The 25942-nt window shown below is 40.7% G+C and overlaps 1 long non-coding RNA gene across 4 annotated transcripts in view; it reads left to right on the forward strand.

The window, feature by feature from the left end:
- The window catches only part of LOC131365578 (uncharacterized), a 42106-nt gene that overhangs the window by 14254 nt on the left and 1910 nt on the right, over window positions 1–25942 (forward strand). The window contains exons 2-5 of one of the 4 annotated variants that reach the window (XR_009206708.1): window positions 3150–3304; window positions 7652–11563; window positions 12314–15883; window positions 16004–16195. This is a non-coding gene — a long non-coding RNA (uncharacterized LOC131365578). Of the gene's footprint in view, window positions 1–3149; window positions 3305–4807; window positions 5622–7651; window positions 15884–16003; window positions 16196–25942 lie in introns of those variants that run through there. The other 3 variants (XR_009206706.1, XR_009206705.1, XR_009206707.1) reach the window with 3 other exon arrangements.

The raw sequence follows: 25942 nt of genomic DNA on the forward strand, positions 1-25942 counted from the left end.
GAGGGGTGGGGGGTGTTTTACACGAGGGTTACAGAGGGAACATCCTTCAGAAGAATCAAGACAATTAAATAAACAATAATGTTTGGATAAAGAATAGACAAAAGAAACCTGAAGAGTTTTTATCAACAAATTAAAATAAAATGTTTACTCTGGAAATAAAATCGAAATTTTTTTTTTAGCAAAATCATTTAAAGTCTCTACCAAAAGAAATAAAAAATATATAACAGAATATAAGAATAATATTAAAAAAAAAACATGAAAAGCCAAAAAAAATAGTTTTTATGCCCCATAATTACCCCAGAAAAAATTACTCCAGAAAAAAAATTAACAAAATAAACAAAAAACACAATAATAAAAGATGTAAAAAGATGTTAAAAAAATCGGAATGTTACAGCAAAAAATTCCCCCGTAGCTGTAGGATCCAAAGTGTCATATTCTTTCTGTCCTTTTCATTTCTTCTTAAGTTTTAAAATATGGTGGACAGTTTAGCTTCAAAAAATTTTAATGGTTTAATAAAAATGCCAATGCCAAAAAAGAGGAGTTTATTTATTTATTTAAGGAAATTAATTAAAAAAAACCCACACACACAAGGTGAAACACTGAAATAGACTGTATGTGTAAGTAAATTCCAGAGCTGAAAAATACAAAACTACAAAAACAAATACAAATGATCAAAACAAAGAAGCAAATGATCTGGGTAAAAATAAAAATATGTACGGAATTTCGGAAAAATAAAATTAATTTTTTTTTTTAAATCATGGGTAAAACGACAAAAATGGAATTTAAAAAATAATACATTTATTACAATTAAAAATATAATCAATTTTTTAAAATAATACACTTAAATGTAAATACAAAAACATATGAAAAAAGGAAAAAAAAATATGTAAGAAAAGTCCTGTGGAATTTGAAAAAATAATAAAATTAAATAAAAAATCAAGAATTAAGAAAAAAATTAAATGTTATTAAATTCACAAAAATCAACAAACAAATCCCAAAAAGACTAAATGCTGTGACTTTTTTGCATCAAATATTTTTAAAAAATTACCTTCACCTACAATAATAAAGACGTGTGAAGAAAGTAATATTAATGTATTATTATAGAAAAAATAAAAATAAAAATTACACCTGAACAAGATGTGAGGTATTAAGTGCAACCACACACACACACACATTATAAACAGACAGCATCTCACATTACTGCCTACATCATCTACACACACATCAATACTTAACAGCAGTAAACACACACACACACAGCTCATTACTGTTATCTACTTATTAACACTGAGATCGTTGCGCTTTTCTCGGAAGCCGGCACTCAACAGCAAACTTCCCATTAGCATTACCCAGAATCCCCTGCAGCTCAGAAGAGTCCATTACGGCGGACGCGCGACTCTAAAAGGCCTGCGAGAGTAGAGCGTTTATCCATGACGAGTACTTAATAAAGCGGCGAGCCGAGGGAGGAAGAGAGATCGCCATCATTTTGTTTTACTTTGTGTTAGCATGTTTTGTTTAGCTAAGAACCCCCCCCCCACACACACACACACATGCACACACACAGCCCCTCCCCCCTCACTTGCCGGCTGGCTCGCTCTTTTTTTTTCTTTAAGGAAAGCATTTCAGTCGTCCTAATTAGCTGGAGGTGAACGCTGCCCGACTCGGAGGATAAATATTAGCCGCGTTGTTTGTAAATAGGTGATGTATTGCGCCCATATCCTGCTGTGATAAATGCTTTTTAAAAATTTCCTCTCTTTTATCAATTGGCTAACAAACTCATGTATCACTGCCACCTCGGCCCGCGGGCCACATAAATTAGACAAGTCGCTTCTATCTGTGCTCTCTTGTTTTTAACATTCGCTCCCTCTCTTTCTTTCTTGCGCTCTCTCTCTCTCTCTCTCTCACACACACACTTTTTCCATCCTGGCTGTGCCGGAGCTGCCACGTTTTTAGCATAGCTCTTTAAAACGTTAGCATCATCGAGTGCATTAAGGTGAAACTTTTTCTTAATGGACACACTTTCCAGCTCACGCTTCATTCAGCAGTGAAGACTCACGCGATGCCATCAAACTCCACAGCCGTGTGAAAGATGGATCTCCGGGTATATGAGCACTTGGGTTTGAAGTTCTCAAAACTCTGAGATCTTTCAGCAGCATTTCAGACAATCAACCAGAAGATCATCCATCCTCAGCACTGGGAATGGGTTACTTCCTTGGTGACATGGAGAAGATCCACAACTGCTCGATGCAAACTCTCCATCGGTGTCCCACAAGGCTCTGTACTCTGTCCACTTCTGTTCTCCTTGATCTCTTGGAATCAAGTGAAGATCTCATATCCTTATGTGGGTTTTCATACCAATGCTATGCTGATGAAACTCATCCTCTTCTTTCCCTCCTCAGACAGCTCAGATCTTTGGTAGACATCTCATCATAGATTGCAGATGAAACTTAATCCCAGCAACCCTGAGCTGCTGTTCATCCCAGATGATCTCCATATCAGGATCTTGTGGTCTCCTTTGACAGCTCTCAGATTTCACCTTTAGTCACTGAAGCACAACCTTGGTGGTAGCCATGGACAATCAACAATCATTTTCCTCGCACCATGGTTCCACATTAGACTGGTCCCACTATCTCTCATGGTCTGCATCAAGGCTCTTCTCTGGTGGTGGAATGAACTTCCCATAGATGTCCAAACAGTTGGGTCATTTGCAGTCTTTCAGCGGTCACAGGAGTCAGATTTGTCAGGACCAGCCATAAGGTATTGGTACCAGTACAGAATCTCGGGCAGTTAAAGAATAGTGCTGATTTTAAGAAGCCACTGTATGATATTAGGGCTCATGTGTTTCAGGAACTTAGTATGGATGTCAAGAGCTTTATCTTTTTGAACACCTAAGTGGCCTCCACTAGCTTGTCAAGAGATAATGGTTGAAAGAGGGGGCTGGACTGTGGTAAAGTGTTGATCAGTTCATTGATCACACTATTGACTTGTAAGGTGACAGCCTTTGCCTCTGGGGTGTGGTCTTTCCACCTACATTTGCTGAGTTGATGAAGTTGGTTGAGACTGGCCAGGGCTTAGCTACACCGAACACTAATTTGAAATCCACCTTGCTAACTTCTTTCCTTCTTTTTTTGTTGTCTGTTTTGGTATAGGAGGTCCAGGAGCTGGTCACCAATCTTGAAGAAAAGTCTCACATGCTTTGTGGAGCTCATCACAGTCTCAGCAAGGGTTTCTTGGGATGGAATGACCTCATGGAGCATGCAACAAAAAGCAGAATGGGCTTCATTCATGTTGGAAGAAGGTTCAGGTAAGGATGATGTGTTGTGAAGTTTGAAGGGAAGTTCAGTGAACTTGGACCAGTTGGATTTCTAAAGCTAGAAATCTTGTCTTTTGCAGAAGCTGGCAATCCTGATGTAGCTGGTGATAAAGTTCATGTCTATGAGAACAGAAAGTATCTGTATCCATGCTGTTGAAGAGCAGGTGGAGGTTTTGAGCCTGAACCTACTTTCTTTGGTGATACCAGTCTGGTCCTTGTTAGTTCTCCTGTTAAAAGCACCACAAACAAAAGGGATGAGCTGACTATTCCAGTTCAACATGAAGGGGTTGTAGAGTTTGCAACATTCCCAGAGCTGGAACAATGCTGGAGTTCTCTGGAGCATGGTTAAGAGCTTCAGCTTGGATGCCTTGCCCTTGCTTGGTGTTAGTGGTGATGCTTTGCTTCTCATGGGTAGTGGAACAATCGAGATCAAAGCCTTCCAGCTGGAGCTTGTCTTCAGACTCAGACTGGGTTTTCTGGAGTAAGATGATATTTTCATGGCATTGCTTTGTAATGATGGTTTGTAATGTTACACCATGAGATTACAGACAGGTTCAGTGTGTTTGTAGTGATTTCAGATATAGTGTGTGTGTGTGTGTGTGTGTGAGCAGTCAGAGGTAAATACGCGAGAGACAGCCCATTAGTTTTGGGCTGGTGGTGATGCATGGTCTTGCAGCGAGCAGCGCATTTTTCCGAGAGCTGGTGAGTAATGCCCGACTCACCGCTGTCCACTCTGCACTCCGCTATTTTTATTATCCATCTCTTCGTATCTCTCTCTCTCTCCCTCTCTCTCTTTCTCTTTCAAACAGCTTTCATTTTTCTTATTCCGTTCACACAAACAAATGACGAGTGAGTGTAAAGGAGTAGAGGACATGCACAGAGCAAATCTCTCTCCACATCCCTCCATCTCTCTCTCTCTCTTCGGTCACTCTCGCCTCCCCTCATCCTTCTGTCATCTCTCACACTCAGCTTGTTTGTCCACAACTCTATCATTCTCTCTCTCTCTCTCTCTCTCTCTCTCTCTCACACACTCTCTCTCTCTCTCTCTCTCTCTCTCTGGAGAATACCACAAGATACTAAATGTTGTCCATTTAGCAGCTGTTTTTTACTTTCGTTCAATTTCACACAGTTTTTCTCTCTATCGCTTATCTCCTCTTTCTTTCTTTTTCTCTTTTCATACTCTCTCCATCTTTCTTTCTTGTTCCTCTGTCTCCATTATTATTCCTTATTGCTTCTATTTTATTTCTGTTGCATTTTCCCCTAAACAGCCCTTTCCCCTTAATTTGGCAGATTTCTTTCTTTCTTTCTTTCTTTCTTTCTTTCTTTCTTTCTTTCTTTCTTTCTTTCTTCCTTTCTTCCAAATCACAGTTAACCTGCATATCGGCACTGCACTGTGACTCATGGGAGATGAGATCAGACCCTGTAAGCAGGTGTGTAGGCATGAAGCAGTGAGTGAGACAGGTGACTGGGGGTGAGACAGGTGAGGGGGTGAGACAGATATGGGCTGGTGACAGATTGAGATTTGTGTAATGAAAGTGAGTAAAAGCAGCTTTTATAAGTGATGATGTAATATAATTGTCCCTGTTTTGTGGAGAAGCTTGGCACTCGGCTGTAATTGCACTCAGGCAGCAGGAGGGGCAGCTAAAGGGGCAGATAAAACTGGGGTCCTGTTTATTCCCCTCACACACTGACTTACAGAGTCAGTGCGAGTCACCTCGTTAGAGCTCACTCAAGCTTTCTATGGTGTTACGATGCTACTGCACTACGATGCTACTGCACTACAATGCTACTGCGCAACAATGCTGCTGCACTGTAGTGCTACGTTAACGCCCAGTTTCTACAGCACTTCCTCTTCTCTCTCTTTTTTCATCTCTCCATCATCATTCATCTTTCTATCCGTTTCTCCATTGTCTGTTGCCGATTCCACACATTTCACCTTGGATTAAAACTTTGTGGTAAAAGGTCTGCTTTCTGGTTTGTTGCTCCCTGAATCTCTCACCTGTAGACAGATTCATCTCATCTTTTCTCTCTTTCTTTCTCTCCCTTGTCCCCCCTTCAGTCCCTCACCCCCCTTTCCCCCCGACAGTGGTGGTCTGGTGGGCTAGCAGTGATCCATCTCTGTCAGAAAGCTAAAATGATAATGCCAATTAAACCAGAGGAGTCATTTTTGGCCCCAGGTTCTGTCAAAAGATCTCACTGTGGAACAGGGAGGGAAAGATGGACCTAAGGAGGAGGAGGAGGAAGAGGAGGAGGAACAGGAAGTGGAACAGAAATGGCAGAAACAGTTATGTGAAAGTCAGAGATTTCTGTAAGTTCACCATTTTTGATGTCAAGACAATGATGGAAATGTCATTTCAATAAACATCCTAGTATTTTTTTTTTTTTTTTTTAGCAATGGTGTTCACATAACCACATGAGCAATGAGCTTTTCGATTGCCTCCTCACTGATCCTCACAACTTGGCTCCAGTTCACCTTCCAATTATGCTAATTTTAATCCACTGCTTGCCCCGCCCAATTCAAATTAGTTTGCTTCCAGTCACTTTTCACTTTTCAGCTTCAACTTCCTTCTTGCTCTCTTGCCAGTGGAAGCTGTCAGAGGTGAACATACTGCTGGTGTGCTGAGAGGTTCTATAGGTCAAAAGCCATCTGGAACCATCAGGAACAGGGAGGAACCATCAGCACCAGGAAGAACCAAGATCGTTGGAGCTGAGAAGACTCAAGTTGGCAGATTGGCTATGTGGGAATTACAGAATCACTAATTAAGTTCTTCATGTTTCCCTCTGAGGGAAGGTTCTCCAAGTAGTTTTCCAAGTAGAACCCTTTTCTGGAATATAAGATAATCTCTTAATCATCCTGTGAACTCTTAAAGAACTTGTGAAGAAACATTGTTTTTAAGAGTGTGAGTGTATTAACAAATTTTAAAGAACTCCAAATTATTTTTGTTCTTCTTGTCTTTTTAATGTCTTGAACCTGTCAGTAGGTTAACATTTTTCTCTTGGTACTGGGTACAAAGGTCTTCAAGGGTTCTTCTAAGGTTCTCTGCAGTTCTCTGTTCTCAGCCTCCTTAAAGAGTTCTACATGAAACCTTAAAGAAGGTATGGGCGAGTCAGGAAGAAACTGGCAGCTGAGGAACAACCTCCAATGATCTGTCAAGCATCTTGATCAAAAAAATTTCTTCAAGGGTTCGTTAAGGGTTCACTGGATAATTAAAGGCTCTAAGCCAGTGCGGAATTTGGCTTTTTCTCGAAGGTTCTTATTCAGCTGAAGCTACCATCATGTCCGGAGCCGAGGAGCTGGCAGACCCGCAGAGTCGCAGCATAACAAACAATCCTTGTAAATTTGATTTATGCCGGCGTCGAGGCTTCGTGTGTAATCTCCCTTCTCACCACTTTGGAACAATAACAACAACAATAACAATAATAAAAGCGGCCCATCGATCCTGGCTCGCACGGCCCTTCACCAAATCCATAATTAGACTCTTTTGTTGGCTGCGTTGTTGTTGTTGAAAATCTAATTATGAAAGATGAAACACAGCCTTCAATGAGATCGCTGTAAAATAGCATAATTAATATGGGGATTTATATTTTTTTGTAAAACAGAGAGCGCGAGAACAATTCTGTTTTTACGGCGGCCCACACGCTGCCAGGGAAATTAATTAAGTGTGCCAGGATTTATGAGAGAGGCGCCGAAATGAAAAGAATTAATCGGAGGCTGAAGATGGATGGGGCGCTGGAAAATGATGACGCCCGATGAGAACTAACCGCTTTAGGGCCAAAAATCAGGGGGAGGGGAGCGCTGACGCAATTACCCATCATGCACCAACAGCTGCCCTGCACCTAGAATTGGCTAATTTCTTTGGCTGGGTCTCTTCCTTATCTAACTAAACCCACCATCGTTCCACAATCATCAAACACTCGCAGATAAGGGACTTGTTTTGTGATTATAGCATCATTAATTGTGTTCAAGGATGGAGTCTGTCTCCAGCTCCATCCCTCCTCATCACTGACAGTTAACGACTCTTTTCCCTCCATCGTCGTCACTTAATGGAGACAAATATGAGAGCAGGCGAAGCATCATTTAATTAAACTCACATCAGGCCGATCGTTTCGGAATCTCTGCTTCATGTAAGACATGGAAGTGGGCCGTAATCCGTCTCCGTAGATGTGTACGATGTGTGTTTCTGTGAGACGCTTAAGCGAAGGTTAACGAACAAAAACATCAAACCCCTTCCTAATGAATTGTCATAATGCACCATTAAGCAGGAATAACTTCATTTTCAGTAATGAAGAGACTTCTTCTTCTTCTTCTTCTGAGTTGTTTTTTCGTTTCTTCTCCAGGCCTCTTTGGACCCAGAAGAGGGAGGACGTCTGTAATCGTCTGTAATCATCTGTAACTGCACCAACTCGACATCTTTGGCAGCAAAAAATTGTTCTTGACCTCAACTCCTCCTCCTCCTCCTCCTCTCCTCCTCCTCCTACCATCCCGGAGGATTAGCCTTAGCCATGAACCCGTAGCAGATTATTAGGCCCTTTACCCGTCTCGGCTCTGGCGCTGATGCGAGCTCTGTGATGGCTCTAATGGACAACTAATTGGTCGACTCCTCTGTCCCGGTCGTCCAGCTCCTCTTCGCTCTCTCAGACTCTGTGGCGCTGGACGGCCGGTGTGTGTATGAGGGGGGCTGGAATGGAAGTAATTAGCCATCCTACACACTCGACAAGATAAATGAAGACTCGTTGGGCGTCCGGTTCCAGGACAGTTGATTGGGCAGGTACGCCGGGAGCATCTCAGTCCTCTGGAGCGTGTCCAGGGCTGGTAATTAACTCCACAGTGCTCGCTGTGTGTCTGTGTAAAGCCGTACTCCTCCCACTTAGGAGGTGCCTTTAGCAACAAATTGGCTTCTATTGTCAGGCTTGTAGAGTGATTATGAAATATTGTTTAATTTGCTGGGCGGTGGAGTCGGAGGGGGGCTGATTTTGATGAATCGAGCGTTTTTATTTCATCATCCGTTTATTGTCTTGCGCTGCGAGAACCGTCCGGGGTTCGGCGTTCAGGGAGCGCGTGGGACGACCGAGACGAGTGCAGGCCGTGGTTCAAACCATCCTCACCAATCACCGCGGAGCGCTTTAAAATAAACCTCACCAATCACGGCTCCTGATTGTCCTCGGAGGCCCCGGCATGGGACAGCTGCATTAATAATGAGTCAAACACCTGAAATTTTCGCATTATGTGCAACATAGCAAGAAGTGAAAGAGAGGAAGTGGGACTCTGGGAAAAAGAAAGTAAGATAGATGATGGGGAAAGGAAAGGACAAATAAAGAAGCCAATAAAGAACGAAAACAAAACAGTGCTAAAGTAAGAATAATACACAGCGTGTGCTACTGTTACTGTAAACTAATCAATGATGGGGTGGTGTGAGGAAGCAGAGTCACTGTTACTACCTCAGAATATCCTGAGTTTTATAGTCCTGTGTTTTATTCCTCTTTTAATTTTCCACAAATTTCCTTTTTACATCCATTTATAGTTACCTTTAAGGTTTTGAGACATCTGCAAAACGAGTGAGTTCCTGTCAAACAAGCGCAGCTGGTCACGTTACCAGGAAAACGTTAGAAAGTTTTTCTATGAGCTGTTACAATAGAAACCATAACCAATCAGAACTAGTGTGTTCATCCGTCTTCACCAATCAGAATCCAGCGTTCCACTCGGCAGCACTGTGGTATGAAGGAACGTAATAAAAGCGTGTAAAACATGCACACAGGAAGCTCCGGCGTGTGCGCCGAGACGACTCGAGCCGCTCTAATTGATTTAGCGCTTATCGACAGAGACGCTGAAAAGCCGCCTCTCCGTCCTGCCTCAGATTGAATTAAACACCTTTTATGGGTCGGGATCAATAGAGCGAGGATGATTGGAGCTGTGGGGAGTAAATATATACAGACAAAGACAGAGCGTTATGATATGTAGACATGCGAGGTCTGACTTCTGGTCTCCCGCGTGGCCAAAACACATCCAGTGAGATGGTGTAATTCACGCAAATCAATGCTTTTAAAGCATTTAGCCGCGGCATGTTATAAACAAAATACTCTGGGAGAGTAATATAGCAGCAGTGTATCAGTCAGGAGGAGAAGATGAGCAGAGGTGCACCAGTAAGAGACTTTCTCTTTTCTATTCTTTTTCTGATTTTAGACTTCCGTCTGAAAAAGAGGACAGAAACAGCTTTTGTTTTCAGCAGGAATAGTGCGTAGTGTAAAAAATTAAAAAAATTAAATAAGGAAAAAAATGAAATAAGGAACTTTCATTAAAAAGAGGCAAAATTTAATAAATAAATAAATAAATAAATAAACAAAACCACATAAAAAATTTTTAAAAAAAGAAAAAAGTTGAAGAACAAACATCCAGTTAAATTATCTAAATCCAAATAAATAAATAAATAAATAAATATTTTTTAAAAATAATAAATAAATAAGTAAAAATCACCCTTCATGTATTTTATCCTTTTAGAGGTCTATTTAATTTTGTAGAATGACCGAGTTCCTGTTGTCACTTACATTATAGCAGCTATAAACATTCATTACTTCACCAACCTCTCTCTATTCTCTCTTAAAAACAAAAACATGAAATTGCAGCTTGTCGTGTTACTGAGAAACCGCAAAGGTGTGTAACCTCCTCTGTCCTGAAGATATCGGAAAACTTTTCAAAAAACAGAAGGTACAGCTTTCCTTCTGACTGACACTGGAGACTCCTTCCCTACACGATACACACCACAAACCAGCAGCATGTGCAGTCCCTCAGTATGAGCTGTTACTAAAGAAACAATAGTATGTGTCCTTGGTGAAAAGTCAGGTTTAAGAGTTATTCAGGGCTACTCAGGGGTCATCAGTGGCTCTTTGGCAAGTCTTGGGGTTCATTACGACATCATTCGCCAGCAACTCGCCGCTACACGTCTCAACTTCCAATCAATGACACGTGAATCAGTGCCAACCAATCGACTGTCCAGGTGAGATCACCAAGCAGCCAATAAACCTGGATCTATCAAAACGTCCTTTCATGACAACAGATACGCATATAATGGTGTCATTAGGCCGTCTTCTAAAATATTAATCACCGCTAACTCGATCAGCGTCATGCGCTAACCATCTTTAATGAACTCCCCGATCTTTGCTGATTGGTTTACGAGAACGAGTCCAATCACCGCTCACCGGTCTAACCACAGACCCTCGCATGACATCATCGCCATGCAATCGGCAGATCCCGAGTGGCGCGTTCCGGCGATAACATCAACCTACTGCGTGCCTGCTAATCTCGCTAACTATTCGTACGAGCGCGGCTGAAAGAGCTCGTTAGAAAGCGATTAACTGCATTCAGGAGTATCAGGTGGAGCTTTGCGGCTGATTGTGTCATGGTGTATTAGCATTCAAAATCTAGCTTTCCATTTATTTAATGCAATAAGCAGAGACGTCCACTTTGGGATGAAATGCGTGTCACATCACTCAGCGGTCAGATATTTGAGTTTGGCGTCTGGGCATGGGGTAATATGCAGCAAGAAAATAAACAATTCTTTAAAGTCTAAAAATCCAGTGTGCAGACTTAACATAGTTTTGTTTTTTCTACCGTTTAATGTCAGAAACTCTCTTCAAGCTAATACGTTAGTGAGAAACAATGACACTGGAGACTCCTTCCTTAAACTGTCACCATAGCAACACATGTTATCACTGAATAATAATTTTTTCTTTTTTTTGTTCATTAACAGTTTTAGCTCACATGTAGCATCCTTCAGATGAGCTGTTACTATAGCAACAGCATGGAATTAAAACCGATGTAAAAGTTTATACCGTAATTATTTTCTGTGCTTGAAGGTTTTCATGCTAATCAGCGACTCTGCTAGCTAGCAAGAAATACCAGCACGGTGCTAAGGTAAAGGGTCAAAGTTTGCACTGCAGTCGTCTTGCTTGATGAGAAACTTGGGTTAATCATTTTATAGTTAATCTTTTCCTCCGGTACAGCAAACATCCTCCTGACTTAAGGTTATTTATCTGGATGTAAACAAGGCTCTTAGCCGGCTTTAATCCTGTCCTGCATTTTTGTTTTTTTGTTTTTTTTTTAATTTTATTTCCTCAGCGTTCCTAAGAGGGAAAGAAAGAAGCAGGAAATCAGAGACGCTGAGGGACAGATCACTGGATTTATACCCGGAGATCTGGACAGTGTCCATGTGTGAGAGCTGATTTACGGGCAGCGAGGAGATGAACGATCTCACGGTGATAAAAACAACATGGTTTTAAAGCAGCACAGGGGCGTCAGCGCTTGCACAGAGGGCCTGCTAGCTTACAGGAACAGCACGTAGATGTTGATTTAGAGAAACAACTCAATTTAGATGAAACCCCTGAAGATGGAGGTGATGGAGATGATTCTCTCTCATAAGGTCCTGACTCAGATAAGCATTCACCAAAGTGAAAAACTGGTAAATGTGTTGCATTAACAGCTAATTATTACCGAAGTTAGCGTAAGTAAAGCTGCAAATCGCAGGTTTGTGTAGGTGGAGTGTTTGAGTCCTCACTGAGAAACACCTCCTAACACTCCAGTGTTGTATAAAGACTTACACATCCAATGCACAATCAAAAAAAAGGTGGAATGCTACAAATGAAAGCGAAAGAAAAAATTCATTTTTAGGTCACTCTTTCACAGGAAAAAAAAAAAAAATGTCCAATAAGTTCATGGTGGAGAATATCTAATATTCAGACGAAAAATCGGTGTTGAATGATGTGATGTGATGTGATGGAGTTGATGGATGAGTGGATGTGAGGAACGTGCTGACAGATAAATTTGATTTAGCCAAATGAGAAAAGAGAGAGAGAAAGAGAGAGAGGGAGAATGTTGGTGAGAAAGGAAGATAAAAAGAAATGAAGGAGTGCTCTGCATGCGTATCAATATAAATCAATGATCAATCAATAGCACTTTTCAATTTGCATGAATTAAGTTGAACATCTTTTATTCTCTCTCTCCACCAGCCGAGAGACGGATGAGGAACGCTCTTCATTTCTTCTCCTTCGCCAACCTCTCGGTCTTTCCTCTCCATCCGTTCGTCTTTCCGTGCTCGGTGTTTAAAAGGTGACATTGGGCCATGCGTGACGTGAGAAGCCCACATTGGACTTGACAGCGAGAAGTGAAATTGAATTCATGCGCACTGCTTTCAGTGAATCAGATCTGGCACAGGAGCAGCGTCACACTCAGGCTGGAATCAATAGATTTAGTCTGGGACGTGAACTCTGGCCTCAGAACGCAAGATAAATACCAGAACCTGGTTATGACCTGGTTACGACTGCCTACGCACAGCACAAGAGGGAGAGAGACTCAGGAGAAGACCATGTGTCCATGTGGAACAACTGGAACAAGATCGCTAAGCAGGAGGACAGAAATGAACATCGAGGTCTAGGAATAAATGTCGTAAGTCGTAGTCCAGAAAAAAATCATAGTAGAGAAATAAATATTGTAGTCCAGAAAAAAAAAGTTCAGTTCAAAAAATGAAGGTCTTACTCCTCAGGGTCTGCAAAACACTTAAGCATGCAGTAGAACCCTTGAAGGGTGCTAGGTTCTAAAGAGGTTTTCTCATAACTTTTTCTGAAACACAGCCTCTATTATACACTGAATAAACCCTTAAAGGGATCTCCCAGGTGAAAAAACCAAAAGAGACCGAAGATAGAACCTTTGTTCCTCTTAGTATCAGAGCAGACAGGACCATTTGGTGTAGTTCTCCTGTTCCTCTTAGTGTAGTACTCATGTTCTACTCTCTGTAGTTCTCCTGTTTATCTCAGTATAGTTCTACTGTTGTATTCTGTGTAGTTCTCCTGTTCCACTGGGTGCAGTTCTCCTGTTCTACTCAATGTATTACTCGTGTTCCTCTTAGTGTAGTACTTGTGTGCTACTCAGCATAGTTCTCCTGTTCTACTCAGTGTAGTTCTCCTATTCCTTGGTGTAGTACTTGTGTTCTACTCAGTGTAGTTCTCCTGTTCTACTCAGTTCCCCTGTTCCACAGGGTGTAGTTCTCCTGTTCTACTCAGTTCTCCTGTTCTACTCAGTGTAATTCTCCTCTTCTACTTGGTGTACTTCTACCATTTTATTCAGTATAGTTCTACAGTTTTATTTAGTGTAGTTCTCCTGTTCTAGTGTGTAGTACTTGGTGTAGTACTCATGTGCTACTTGGTATGGTTCTCCTGTTCTACTCAGTGTAGTTCCCCTGTTCTACTCAGTGTAGTTCTCCTGTTCCTCTCAATGTAGTTCTCGTGTTCCACTCAATGGAGTTCTCCTGTTCTCCTCAGTGTAGTTCTCTTGTTCCTCTCAATATAGTTCTCATGTTCCACTCAATGGAGTTCTCCTGTTCTCCTCAGTGTAGTTCTCTTGTTCCTCTCAATATAGTTCTCGTGTTCCACTCAATGGAGTTCTCCTGTTCTACTCAGTGTAGTACTCCTGTTCAACTTGGTGTGGATCTACCATTTTATTCAGTATAGTTCTAGCGTTTTATTCAGTGTAGTTCTCCTGTTCTACTCAGCGTGAACCCTGCAGTCTCCACTTTACGAGGTGGACAGGTCCTGTTCCTCCGCATGTCCACTGAATCCAATCCAATAATTCCTCTGAAGTGTACATAATGATTAAAAGTAGCACTTACAATTTCCTCCCAGCTAAATGTGAAAGCATGCGCAAATGAAATATGTTCACAAACCCACACTTGTCATTTGTGAATTGAAGGAGTCTATTGGGAGCCAGTGTGAGCACCAGAGACTGTGTGTGTGTGTGTGTGTGTGTGTGTGTGTGGACATCAATTCTGAGGCGGTAATATTTGTGAGCGAGTGTGTTTACTCCGAGGCCCAGCTGCACTAATGTACTGTTAATCATGCTGCCTCTGTGAGTGGCAGGGAGTTAAAGTGCACTTCCAGAGCATCGCTTATTACCACCTTCCGCTATAAACATAAGTACACACACACAGAGTTCATGTGCGTATACACTTACACAATCACACATAAATACACAAGCTAACCATCCACACACACACAGAGCCAGGCATAAATCAGCTGTTCTGTGACACCAGAGACAAATGGCCAATAAAAGTGCCAAGGGTGTTAACACACATGTTTGGGGCACAATCAAATCAATTTCCTCTAAGTAGCCATAAACATGTTGTCCTTTAAAAGGCCCAAGCCGGGGCTCCATTATGCGCCAGGTTCTCCAATCAGGCCTGCTAGGACAAGTGTTCCTGCTGTGTCTAAATCTCTCAGCGTCCATCCGAAACCTTCTGAAAGAAGTAAGACTGAAACTGAGCATCCCATTAATCACAGCTTCCCAAGAAGCTCCATGACAAAAAGCAAAGGTCTGAGAGCACAGGAGGGCTCAGTGGCTCAGCAGGAGGTCGAGGTCCAGAGATCGGCTTCTCTTTGACTCCAGGTCCCAGGATGCCCTGCAGGCCTGCGAAGAAACCCAACAGACAAGGAGCAGCCTTGTGCTCACGTTCTGACGATTTATTGTGCTTCCAGGGGACAGAGTTGCTCAGTGATATCAGCCCGCAACGCTAATTCTGCTCAATGCTCTCTCTATTATCATACAGCGTTTTGGGTTTTTCCACAGGAGGCACAGGGGCAGTAAATGAAGCCCATGCCTCCCCTGCTGTGTGAGATTGTAATTGTAATTGACCAGAACAAGTCCTTACATATGAACCCTCTGTAAACTGCCCCCCACCCTGTATTAGCCAAGCAGAGGGATCTGGTTCCCACTCATGGGAGACGGCACTTTCAACCAAACCCGGTTAATATTCAAAGCCTCATTAAAAATGAATCAGTGGGCCGTTAAAAAAAAAGAAAGATATCCAGGCACATATGAGAAGACGAAATCCAGGCATTTATTTTTAATTATACTTTATGTTTTAAATTTGTCCAGAATGCTCCCCAAGCTCCTGTTGCAGTCAACTAAAGACACAAAAACGGTAAAATACCTACGTCGAGAGGGGTTGTAAACCCCCAAATTGGGGCAATCTCACACTGGATTGGTCCGGAGAGACCGTGGTTCATTTCTACTGCTGAAATATTCAAGAGCTTCTCATTGGCCTCAGAGGCACCGAGTAGGATCAGGCCGAGTGTTCATGTTCCAACAGACGGAGTTTAAAGTACAGCAGAGAAACTCTATAGAGAGGCTATAGAAAACACAAAAACAGAATATAGAATTCGTAGATCATGGATCTTCTCCTTGCCATGTCTGTCTGACCCTCTTCCCAAACACAATTTCTATAATGTCATTTATGAACGAGGCCAAAGAAGCCGCTGTGTGTCATCGGGACTCAGTGGACAGGCAGGAAATGAGGACTGACACATGACAGATTCTTAGGTTTGTGCAATCAGACAGCTTGAGCCCCAACACTCGGCTCGACGAAACCTTCTGCTCGACCCTCTACGTACCAAACAACCCACCGATCAACCGAGAGTTCGGGTGTCAATCCGGCAGAACGGATTATTAACTCTCCCATGAAGGGGTCAAGTCATATTCATCACCACTAATCAAGTCAGGCAGAGCACGAATAACATCATCACTCCAGGGTAAGATGGGGCAAGGGGTAAGTGTGTGTCTCCATACTGTTCAGTGACAAACATCTATTTGGTAAACTCATTCATAAACATACCAGAGTTGTCCTTTCTCTTTCTGCATATTTCCTCCAGGACATTTGCCCTAGAAAGCGCCCTATGAACCCATAACCTCATCGACCGCAAGGCCTCGCTCCAGCCTCGGGCGAATCACACGGCGAGTCGCTCAGGCAAGCAGGATCGACGGTTCAGTTCATCCACAATGCTGTTAGTGAACACTCAGATATGAACACCTGAGATATGAAAGCAGCTGATCTTCATCACCAGGTGAGAAAACACCAGCATCAAGAACTTGCAGATTTTTACCCAGGTGTAGTGTTGTGTCACCCTGAATGCCTCTTTGGTGAAGATATTGGAAAGTTAGAGCTTTGTGACACGGTGTGAATAATGAAGAATATAGGAGAACATTGTGGTGTGGTGACATGAAACTGATCTACTTGAACCATCTGATGTTGGCTATTTTCCTGACCAAATTTTTATCCCTTTATAGCTACATTTCATGTTCTAGATTATCCACAAAACCGGATAGTTATGTCTTCTCTTTAATTCTTTCTTGACATTACTTTGGCTTAGTCTCCTCTTTGGTGAAGATGTCAGAAAGTTACAGCATCCGTGTTAAATCTGTGTTTACTGGAAATTTATCTTTCATTTTATTGCCAAAACTTGAGATGTGATTAAATAGTTATCATGAAAAACTGATATGGAAAAAAAAAGACTGAGTTTAAAACGAGAAGCCATTCTCCTCTGGTTCAAAGGCAACACCTGAGGCATCATCACGTAATTATTAGCGAGTCTCAGGGTGCTGTACAACTGTATAGTTCCATTTTCCTCCTCGCAGTAAATCCTGGCACGTGCCGTAGTTCTCGCAGGATTTTTCTAAAGTTAACACACCCCGTGTGGCCACCTCTCCGACCCTCGCCCACACAGGCCCTGTAGAGAGCGTGTAGGGCGTGTAGGGCACCGGAGCTAGTGGATGAGTGGGCGAGGAGAGGGCACAGGCCTCAGTGTGTAGGCAGCCTGCGGGTTAAATTTTAACCAGCTCTGATCCGGACCCGAGACCCCCGGCTCTCGTTAAGACAGCCGTGATGGATGAGCTCAGTCATTGTGGCCAGTGTAGGGACTCCGGTTTGTAGAGCTGTAGGCCTCCTGTTAATCTGATCTTCCCATCCAGAACAGACAGCTGAGCAAAGCACCCACAAACAATAGGCCTTTTTTTTTTAAAAGAAATATGGCAGATCTGCAAGGGATAATGTCGAGATTTTTCATCTAAACTTGAAGAACTTTTTTTTAATAAATAGCACAATTCAGTGTTTGAGGTTTAAAAAAAATCTATATTTCCCATCTACATCTCATGTGCTACATCTTATTCCCAAACAAATACCTTTATATTTATAGGAAGAGCATCGTTTAGTGTTGATGTTGCCATGGGAACATTGGCAACATTTCTTTGAAGATTTCAGTCCAAGAAGAAGAGCCTAAAGATACAATGGTTTAAAACATTAACGTGATGCGTTCAAACTTCTGAATTGGACAAATCAATTGATTCTGATTCATTATTGGTTTTAAAGATTATTTTTTATTCCATTTATAAGAATCCATATGAGAGAAAAAAGCTTAATAACTGTTTGTTATAAAATTAAAATGATAATTACAATTTTTATGTGGCTGATAGCAGCTGATAAAACAACACAAAAAAATATGTTAAACATTCTTTAAATCCAACAAACACACACACACACACACACACACACACAGAAATACAGTTTATGTCATTTATTTATTTGTGTACATTAGTATTAATGTGTATGAGTTTCAGACATCAGAATTCTCATGGAAGCCTTTAAAAATGTTCCTGAAAGAGCAGTTCCTCTTGGAACATTTTATTAAAAGAAACACTTTGCTTTATGGTTCTACCTTTGAAATAAAAGTACAACGAAAAGCTAAAATAATAATAATTTAAAAAAAAAACCAGAGGATTAAATTTAGATATGTTCAGTGTTACAAGATGTGTTTAATTCACAGCAGAAAATAATCTAGACAGAATTTAGCTATATAGATAGATAGATAGAGAGAGAGAGAGAGAGAGAGAGAGAGAGAGAGAGAGAAAGCAAGAGCGCATGCCACACCTCTTTCACTTCATTTCGAAAAATTCCGCGCGGACTCATCTATCACGACGGCCTAAACCCGCTGCTGACACGAGGTTAACAACTTGACATAGACATGGAGCAGCGCATGGCTTCACAGCAGAGGGAGGGAGGGAGGGAGGGAGAGGGATAGAAGGATGGAGGGAGGGAAACAGGGAACGTGTGAAGTGACAGAGGGATGGTACAGGAGGTGCGGACAAAAACAGAGGTTTATAACCCGAACACGACGTGAATCCTGACCTCTGAACAAACACGCGAGAGCGAAGGAATGTCAATCCCCTTTATCTGTTCTCGTTAGCTCTTATCAGGTGTAAGAGAATTAGCCGAGAGGAATGCGACTTGAAAAGAACAAGAGAAGCTGGAAGTGAATTATGCGAGTTGCGGGGAATAAACGCGTCTCTTTCACCTTAAAACGAGTCCCCTTGGTGTTAGCATGAACGATGGCGCCTAGAGCAGGCCCCGGTTTTTAATTGCACTTAAAGCCGAATGGCAGAACATCAATCTTGATGAGTGGATCTGCATCCCTGCTCTCCCAGACCAATCTATCACCATCCACACACACACACACACACACACACACGCACACACACACATACATATAAATTACACAGACCCCATCTGCACGTTTGCGTGGTACTGACTCCCTCTTACAAGCCCCCGAGTCGACACTAACACAGTACACACTAGTGCTGATAATTTATCCCAGACACACACACACACACACACAATGGTTCTTGGAGAGCTGTGAGTTTAAGGTGGATGATGTCACAGTGATGTAACATGGTGCAGTTTTTGCACTCAGTAGAGTTCTTCCACAGTCGGTTGTGACGAGCGTGACAACCTGCTCAGGTATTTAACTACCACCACACTGCCACCACACAGAGCCTAGTCCTCACTTCAGAGTCTGTGTGTGTGTGTGTTCTGAATATCATGCAGAGGCATAGAAAAAAAGTCTAGGATGCTTCCATGGGAGTGAAAAGTTTCCTGAAGATGCACATAGAAAGCTGATGATGTAATTGAAATAAATGGGTCAACCGTAGGGGGGGGGGCAATAGATAAATAAATAAATAATAAAAAATAAAATAAACAAAAGAAGTGTTTTCAAAACAGTTTAAAACTAACATAATAATAATAATAATAATAATAATAATAATAATAATAATAATAATTATTATTATTATTATTATTATTATATCTGTTAAATAAATAAATAAATAAATTAATTAAAGAAGTGCTTTCAGAACAATTACATAATTAAAAACTAACATAATAATAAGAGTAAGAATAATAAGATTTAATAAGTAATAATAATTATAATATCTGTTAAAAAAAATAAAATAAAATAAATAAATAAGCACTATTGCATACCTTAAAGCGCTCTATCTAATGATAATTCATTTGTTTTAATCTGTTCTTCCTGAGAACTGACCTTTTTCACCACACGGTGCACGAATCATCGCTATTAATCACAGAAGAAAATTATTTCTTTATGTATATTTGCTGTAACGCTCCATTAAAATGCAATAACACTTTTGTTTGTCTGTAATTGTCTTCTGATTGGGTGACGGAAAAAAAGAAAAACTATTAAACAGCGATGCAGACGTCCGGTTTACTCACAAAACTATATCATTTTTTTCGTTCCCCATATTGTGTTTATTGAATCTCCACAGATGACAAATCGAAGGGAAAAGCCTTCTCGGAGATCTCATTAATAATCTCACATAAGCAACCTGGCGCACGTGTCGCTTCACGCCGCTGTAAATGTCGTTACAGTAACACGTTTCTGCAAACTCGCAGCTCTTTGGCACCGTTTCCTGGCAGACGCTTGTAGCTCTGCCATCTGCGTTCGGTCAGCAAGTGTCCATTCCATTATACATGTTTACTACAAGTACGAGTTCAAACTTATTACCAAATTTCTTACCTGAATATTATATACGGATATCATTTAATAAATCATATATATTACTAAAATATCAACCTTACAAATCTTTGGAATATCTATATAAAATTTTACAAACATAACATATCTAAAATGAAACATTCTGTTGTGCCAGACTTCCAAAAACACCTTAGCTTTTTATTTTTTTTTATATATTTATTTTTTAAATTTATGATAAATCTTAATCCGGCTGCATCATACAAGAACCTTAAATTTATTTATTTTTTCAGTATGAAATAATTTGTACCTAAATATTAAGTTTTTGTTCATAAACTTTTTGTTTTGTTTAGTTTTTTCAGGTGTTTTATTCAGGAATAAAGTTTTAGCAGTTTTTTTTTTTTCACTCATGTTATTCCTATGTAATTCATATATTCTTTAATAAATAAATAAGTTATAAAATATAAGTAAAAAATGTTAAATTTTAAGTAAACAATCTGCATGCTTTTTTTAATTATACATTTAGTAATAAAAACAAGAACAAACAAGTTATAAAGTTACATTAAAGTTTAATTTAAATGAACTAATAGTTAAATGAGTCAAATTTGATGCATGAGTCAAATGTCTGAATCGATTCCTGAATCATTTTGTGTGTGAATTAACACTGTGAAGCTGAAAAAGTGGAATTTTCCTAAAAAAAAAAAACAAAACTTTTTATCCGTTTATAGTTACAAGTACCTTTACATGCCTCTCCTTTTAATAAGACTCTTCACTTTTAATCATTACTCTTCACAGAAAATAACATATCAGTGATGTTTTTTAAAAATATATCCTTGTGAATGAACCGTTACTATAGAAACGATAGATCTAAACTTCCCGACCAATGAGAAGAGAGCTGTGAAAATGATAGTCAGAATAATATTTCACTAAAAAAGAAGATGGAAGCCTGAGAAAGAGAAAGAGAGCGCTACGTGTGAAGCCGTGGAGGATGAAAAATGAGAAGAGGATGAGGGAGTGGAGCAGTGGGTGGAGGAGCGGGGCTAAGGACCTGCTCTGGTCAGCTCTTTCCAATAGAGGGAACATGACGGAGTGGACGGCTTCTATGGGCTCGTCTCAATGGAGCTGCTTCCCCCTAACATGATAACTTTGATCCCCTGCGCTTCACACACCACTCAGCAATATTGTCTAACACCGCTGGGTTAATACTTTAACCAGCTCACGGCATGAGGCTGATAGAGTGTGTGTGTGTGCGTGTGTGTGTGGAGTCTGCATCTCAATCAGCCAGCATTCCAGAGCTAACAGGAGAAAGACGGCCGTCCATCAGGACAGAACGGGTAAAGGAAATTTGTCAGCGTTATTTGCTATTCTACGTAGAAGTCGATGAATCACCCAAGGAACCGGTTTATTACCCACAACCTCACCAGGCGAGGAGATGAGTCTCAGACGTGATGGGGTCTCAGACGTGATGGGGTCTCAGACGTGATGATGGTCTCAGTTTTTTTTATTAGCTGACATTTAAACCATAACTGAGGTTCTGAGGTTGGACACTTCATGGATTTTTGTGTTTGTGCTACGAACAAAAGGCACAAATTATTAAATATTGTTTAAGTTACACCAATAAAGGATAGGTATTAATGTACACGAACGTGACGAGTGAAAAAAGTCGTAAAATTCATAAATTGTAACACCGCAAACATTTACGAACATTTACATTCTTCACTGCAAACAAAATATCAATAAAGGAAAACATTTAAGGAGTTAAAAAAAAGAAAAAGTACAAGAAAATTCAAGCGATATACGTCAATTATAAATATATAGTGAACAAAATATCAATAAAAAAATGTGTTGGGAACACCTCATACTTTTTATCTGTTTCTACAAACACGTTAGTTCCTGTTCTCACTTATCTTACAGCAGCTATAAACCGTTGCTCTCTCTCTAAGTTAATAAAAGTTAAAATTAAAAAAATAAATGAATAAAAAACGTCGCTTGTCGTGTTACCGAAAAACCGCAAAGAAACGTGAACTCGTCTCTGTAAATGAATCCTAACAGCAGGAATAGCATGAATTGGAAAAATGAAATGAGGAAATGAGGAATCTTGTGTTGGAGAGCGGAAGGTTTTGCGTTCTCGATGCTAGCTAAGATTAGAATAGTTACAAAAAAAATTCAGTAAATTCTCAGAAAATTCCAATTATTATTTAAATGCGTCATTTATAAAAATTTATAAATGTTAGTGTAGATAATGTCCAGGCTTTTAGGTTCAGGATCTTTTAATAAATAATATAACAATAAAATTATTAAAATAAAATAAAATAAAATAAAGGCTTTTCTCTTCCTTCTTCTTATTCACTAGCTAAAATTAGATTTATTTTTATATCACAAATTTATATCACAAATGTAAATGTGATATGAATTTATCCGGTGTAGAAATAAGATTCTTTTTATTTTAAGATGCAACACTGTTTAATGCCGCGCCTCTAAAGTGCTGATTTATATCACACTTATTATCCGTCTCTGCTTTAATTAAACCATATTAAACTTTTATTTTACTGTGAAACTTTGTTATGAAGGTATTTTGAGCGTACTTGACATCGCTGGCATATACCCGTGTGTGTGGTGTGTTTAGTTGTGTTGTTGTGCACACGTGTTGTGTTATACTGTATGCTCTGGTATCACATTCCATCACATAGACAGAAAAGAGAGAGAGAGAGAGAGAGAGAATCGCTCATCAAGCGTGTGACAGCGGGGGGAAATCCTCACTTCCTGAAGATGACAGCGTACACAATGGCCGATTTGCGCGTCCTCATCGCAGCTAAAACAGGCCAGGTTAATGATTGTGTACCAACAGCTGAGCTACGGGATACAGAGACATGAAGAGAGGGAGGGAGCGAGGGAGAGAGGGAGGGAGAGAGGGATGGAGGGAGGGAGACTATCAATTACATCCACTTAAAACACCATTACATCCAAATTAGTCTTTTATGGCTTTTCTGTCACAGCTTTAAAGCAGCATTTTGGGGGAAAAATGCTGTTTTGTGCATTTCTAATTTTTTAACCTTACAGCACATGTTCAGTGCAAAAGTTTGTACACCCCCTTCTTTACCCTGGTTTATGGGACCATATGATGCTGCGTCCAACCAGTGATTTCAGGTTGTTTTCGTGTTTGTTTTGGTGAAATTTTGAGGTCGAATCAGCTGTCAGGACGTCCAAATCCGAAAACATTGCCGAGCTGAAGAAGGAAATCAAATGACTATAGGAATATAGAAAAAACTGCAAATGTTGGATTGGTTCAGTATTCCTATTTTAATCTATGTAATTCTTCTTACGTATATGAATAATAAGGAATGTCGGTAGGGCACGCACTAACTTTTGCCCTCGCCTCTAGTTTATGGATCTCACGCTACACGCTCATAAAGTCTCTCTCTCTCTTTTGACCAATAAGGACAGAGTTAACTAGCGTAACGAACCCCTGGCATCAGCATAATACTTGAACCGTGCTTGCTGAGCTTATCGCTAATCCTGGTGATGTTTTTTCCCTCATTATGAGCCAATGAAATCAGAAGACTGGATCATAAGACGCTGTAGGGATGACCTTCGCCCTCCGGAGATGAGCCATCCAACATGGAGGGTGGTAAGGTTGGATGAGCAAGTCCTCAACAAGGGCAAAGTCAATCAGCCTGATTATTAACCACAACCATGAACAACAGTAAATATATACGCATTCAGATTCACAGAAATTTCTAGAACCGTATCGCCGAGATCGGTTTATTTAAATGCTGTATTTAAAAATATTTATAGCCTCACTGGTTCTGGATTCTGATTTGTCAGATGCGCTATATTGCCAAAAGTTTTGGGACACCCCTCCGAATCATTGAATTCAGCCATTGTTTTTCAGTGGTTGCGAGCCAGCTTCAACTCTGGGAAGGCTTTCCACAATGTTTTGGACTGTGTTTATAGACAAGAAGACCTTGCTTTGGTCACTGGTGTGCAGTCATGTTGGAACAGGAAGGGGTCATCCCAAAACTGTGCCCACAAAGAGCATGAAATTGTCCAAAATGTCTTGGTATGAAGCTGAAGCATTAAGAGTTCCTTTCACTGGAACTAAGGGGCGGAGCCCAACCCCTGAAAAACAACACCTGAACTCAATGATCTGGAGGGGTGTCCCAAAACTTTTGGCAATATAATGTAGCAGCAGCCTCAAAAACAATTTGCAGGAGTTTATTATGATGTTTTCATTACACAGGACTTTTACCCTGCTTTGTGCTTTCTCTGGTAAAGGAAAGACTGTTTATAGCTGCTACAATGGAACTGAGAACTTGTTCAGCTATAAATGGATTAAAAAATAGTCCAGATAGAGTGCTGCAGAAATGTGTTTTGTTTTTTTCACTTCCTGTTCCAGCATCCTGAAATCAACGTGTTTTTGGTTAAGTACCTGATAGAAGGTCTGTGCTTAACACAAGCTCGAGTTATTTCTATTCTAGAACATTCTATAAAACTCATCAGTAACACCTCACTCGTCATTCTTAAAAAAAGGTGATGGATAAACGACTTTAATTCCCTTCACTGTTGATCATCGAACATCTTTCCCATGTCTCACTCCACAGTGGAGGTTAATATGAAGCTCATATGAAAGTAGACACTCAGGACTTAAAGAATTTGTCGTGTTTCAGAAGGATCTCTGGTTTTAACCTACTAGAGGAGATATATTCATAGAAAAGTTCCAAAAAAAAACTAATTGTGTTCAGGACAAATGTTTGTATCTTCAAAGTAAATGTTGATCTCAAACCCATTTCTGCTCTCTGAGATGTTCTCCAAGGGCTTGTTCATCTGAAAAGCAGCTCAGATTTCATCTTCAACCAGTACAATTCTACAACCAGTACAATTCTACAACCAGTACAATTCTGTGTAAGGTTCTCCAACAGAGGGAAAAACACACGTCTAAAACACACTGAAACAGACAGACTCGTTTTAGATCAGACTCACGACTGGTCAGAACATCTTTCCCATATCCCATAAGCATCACGTGACCGTGTGTGTGTGTGTGTGTGTGTGTGTGTGTGTGTGTGTATGTGTGTGTGTGTGGTGTAGATCATTTATAGCCTTTATAACGATTGTATTTCAGCTTCAAATCTCATCAAAGTGTGAAGATTATCTTGATAAAGAAATCATTTTGTGCAATAATAATAATAATCTAAAATCCAGTGGAGAAATCCAAGGGAACTATAACGTCTCTCTGTATTAACATAACGATTTAACTGTGGAATAAAACGTACAAAACCTCCTCTGCTTCATCACGTCACTCTGTCGTTGATTAATTTCCTGTAACCGAATGACCCGAATCAGTGCTTTAATATGTTATTGCTCCTGATTATGAACTGAACTGGTTATGACACTGAGGATCGCCATCGTGTTCCCAAAGGCATGTTTTTGTCCCCTTTCCGCCCTCCTGCTGAGTTTCTGCCCCCTCATTACTGCCCCCCCGCCTCCTCACTCACCCCCTCCCCTCCCCTTTCCTTTACCAATCAATGATTAACTTAAGTCGCTGATCAATGATTCTGCTGACTCTGATACATCAGAGGAGTCTTGCAGCTGCCATGTATAGGAAGCTTCCAGTCTTTGCAGCGAGTGACGGAGCACATCCTATTCTGTCAAACCCGCTCGCCCTTCCCCTCCACACCACCCCTCTCTCTCTCTCTCTCTCTCTCTCTCTCTCTGAGTGATGGGGCGCCCGTTGGTCCCTGGTCCACGCCTGTGTGGGCGTCGGAATGGACACTCGGCTTCCTAACGCTAAAAAATAAAAGGATGAAGAATCACATTAAGGGAAAAAGGGACAAGAACTTTCTCATGACCTGCCTCGTCCAACTGAACACAGACCCCAGATTTGTTTTGTTTGTGTTTCTCTCTCCTCTTTTCCCAGATGAAAAGTTAAAAGACAGATAGCTTTATGTTCTGCAGCCTGACCATCTCTCTCTCTCTCTCTCTCTGTCTCTCTCTCGC

The sequence above is a fragment of the Hemibagrus wyckioides genome, linkage group LG15 (assembly GCF_019097595.1).
Source record: "Hemibagrus wyckioides isolate EC202008001 linkage group LG15, SWU_Hwy_1.0, whole genome shotgun sequence".
Classification (NCBI taxonomy): Eukaryota; Metazoa; Chordata; class Actinopteri; order Siluriformes; family Bagridae; genus Hemibagrus; species Hemibagrus wyckioides.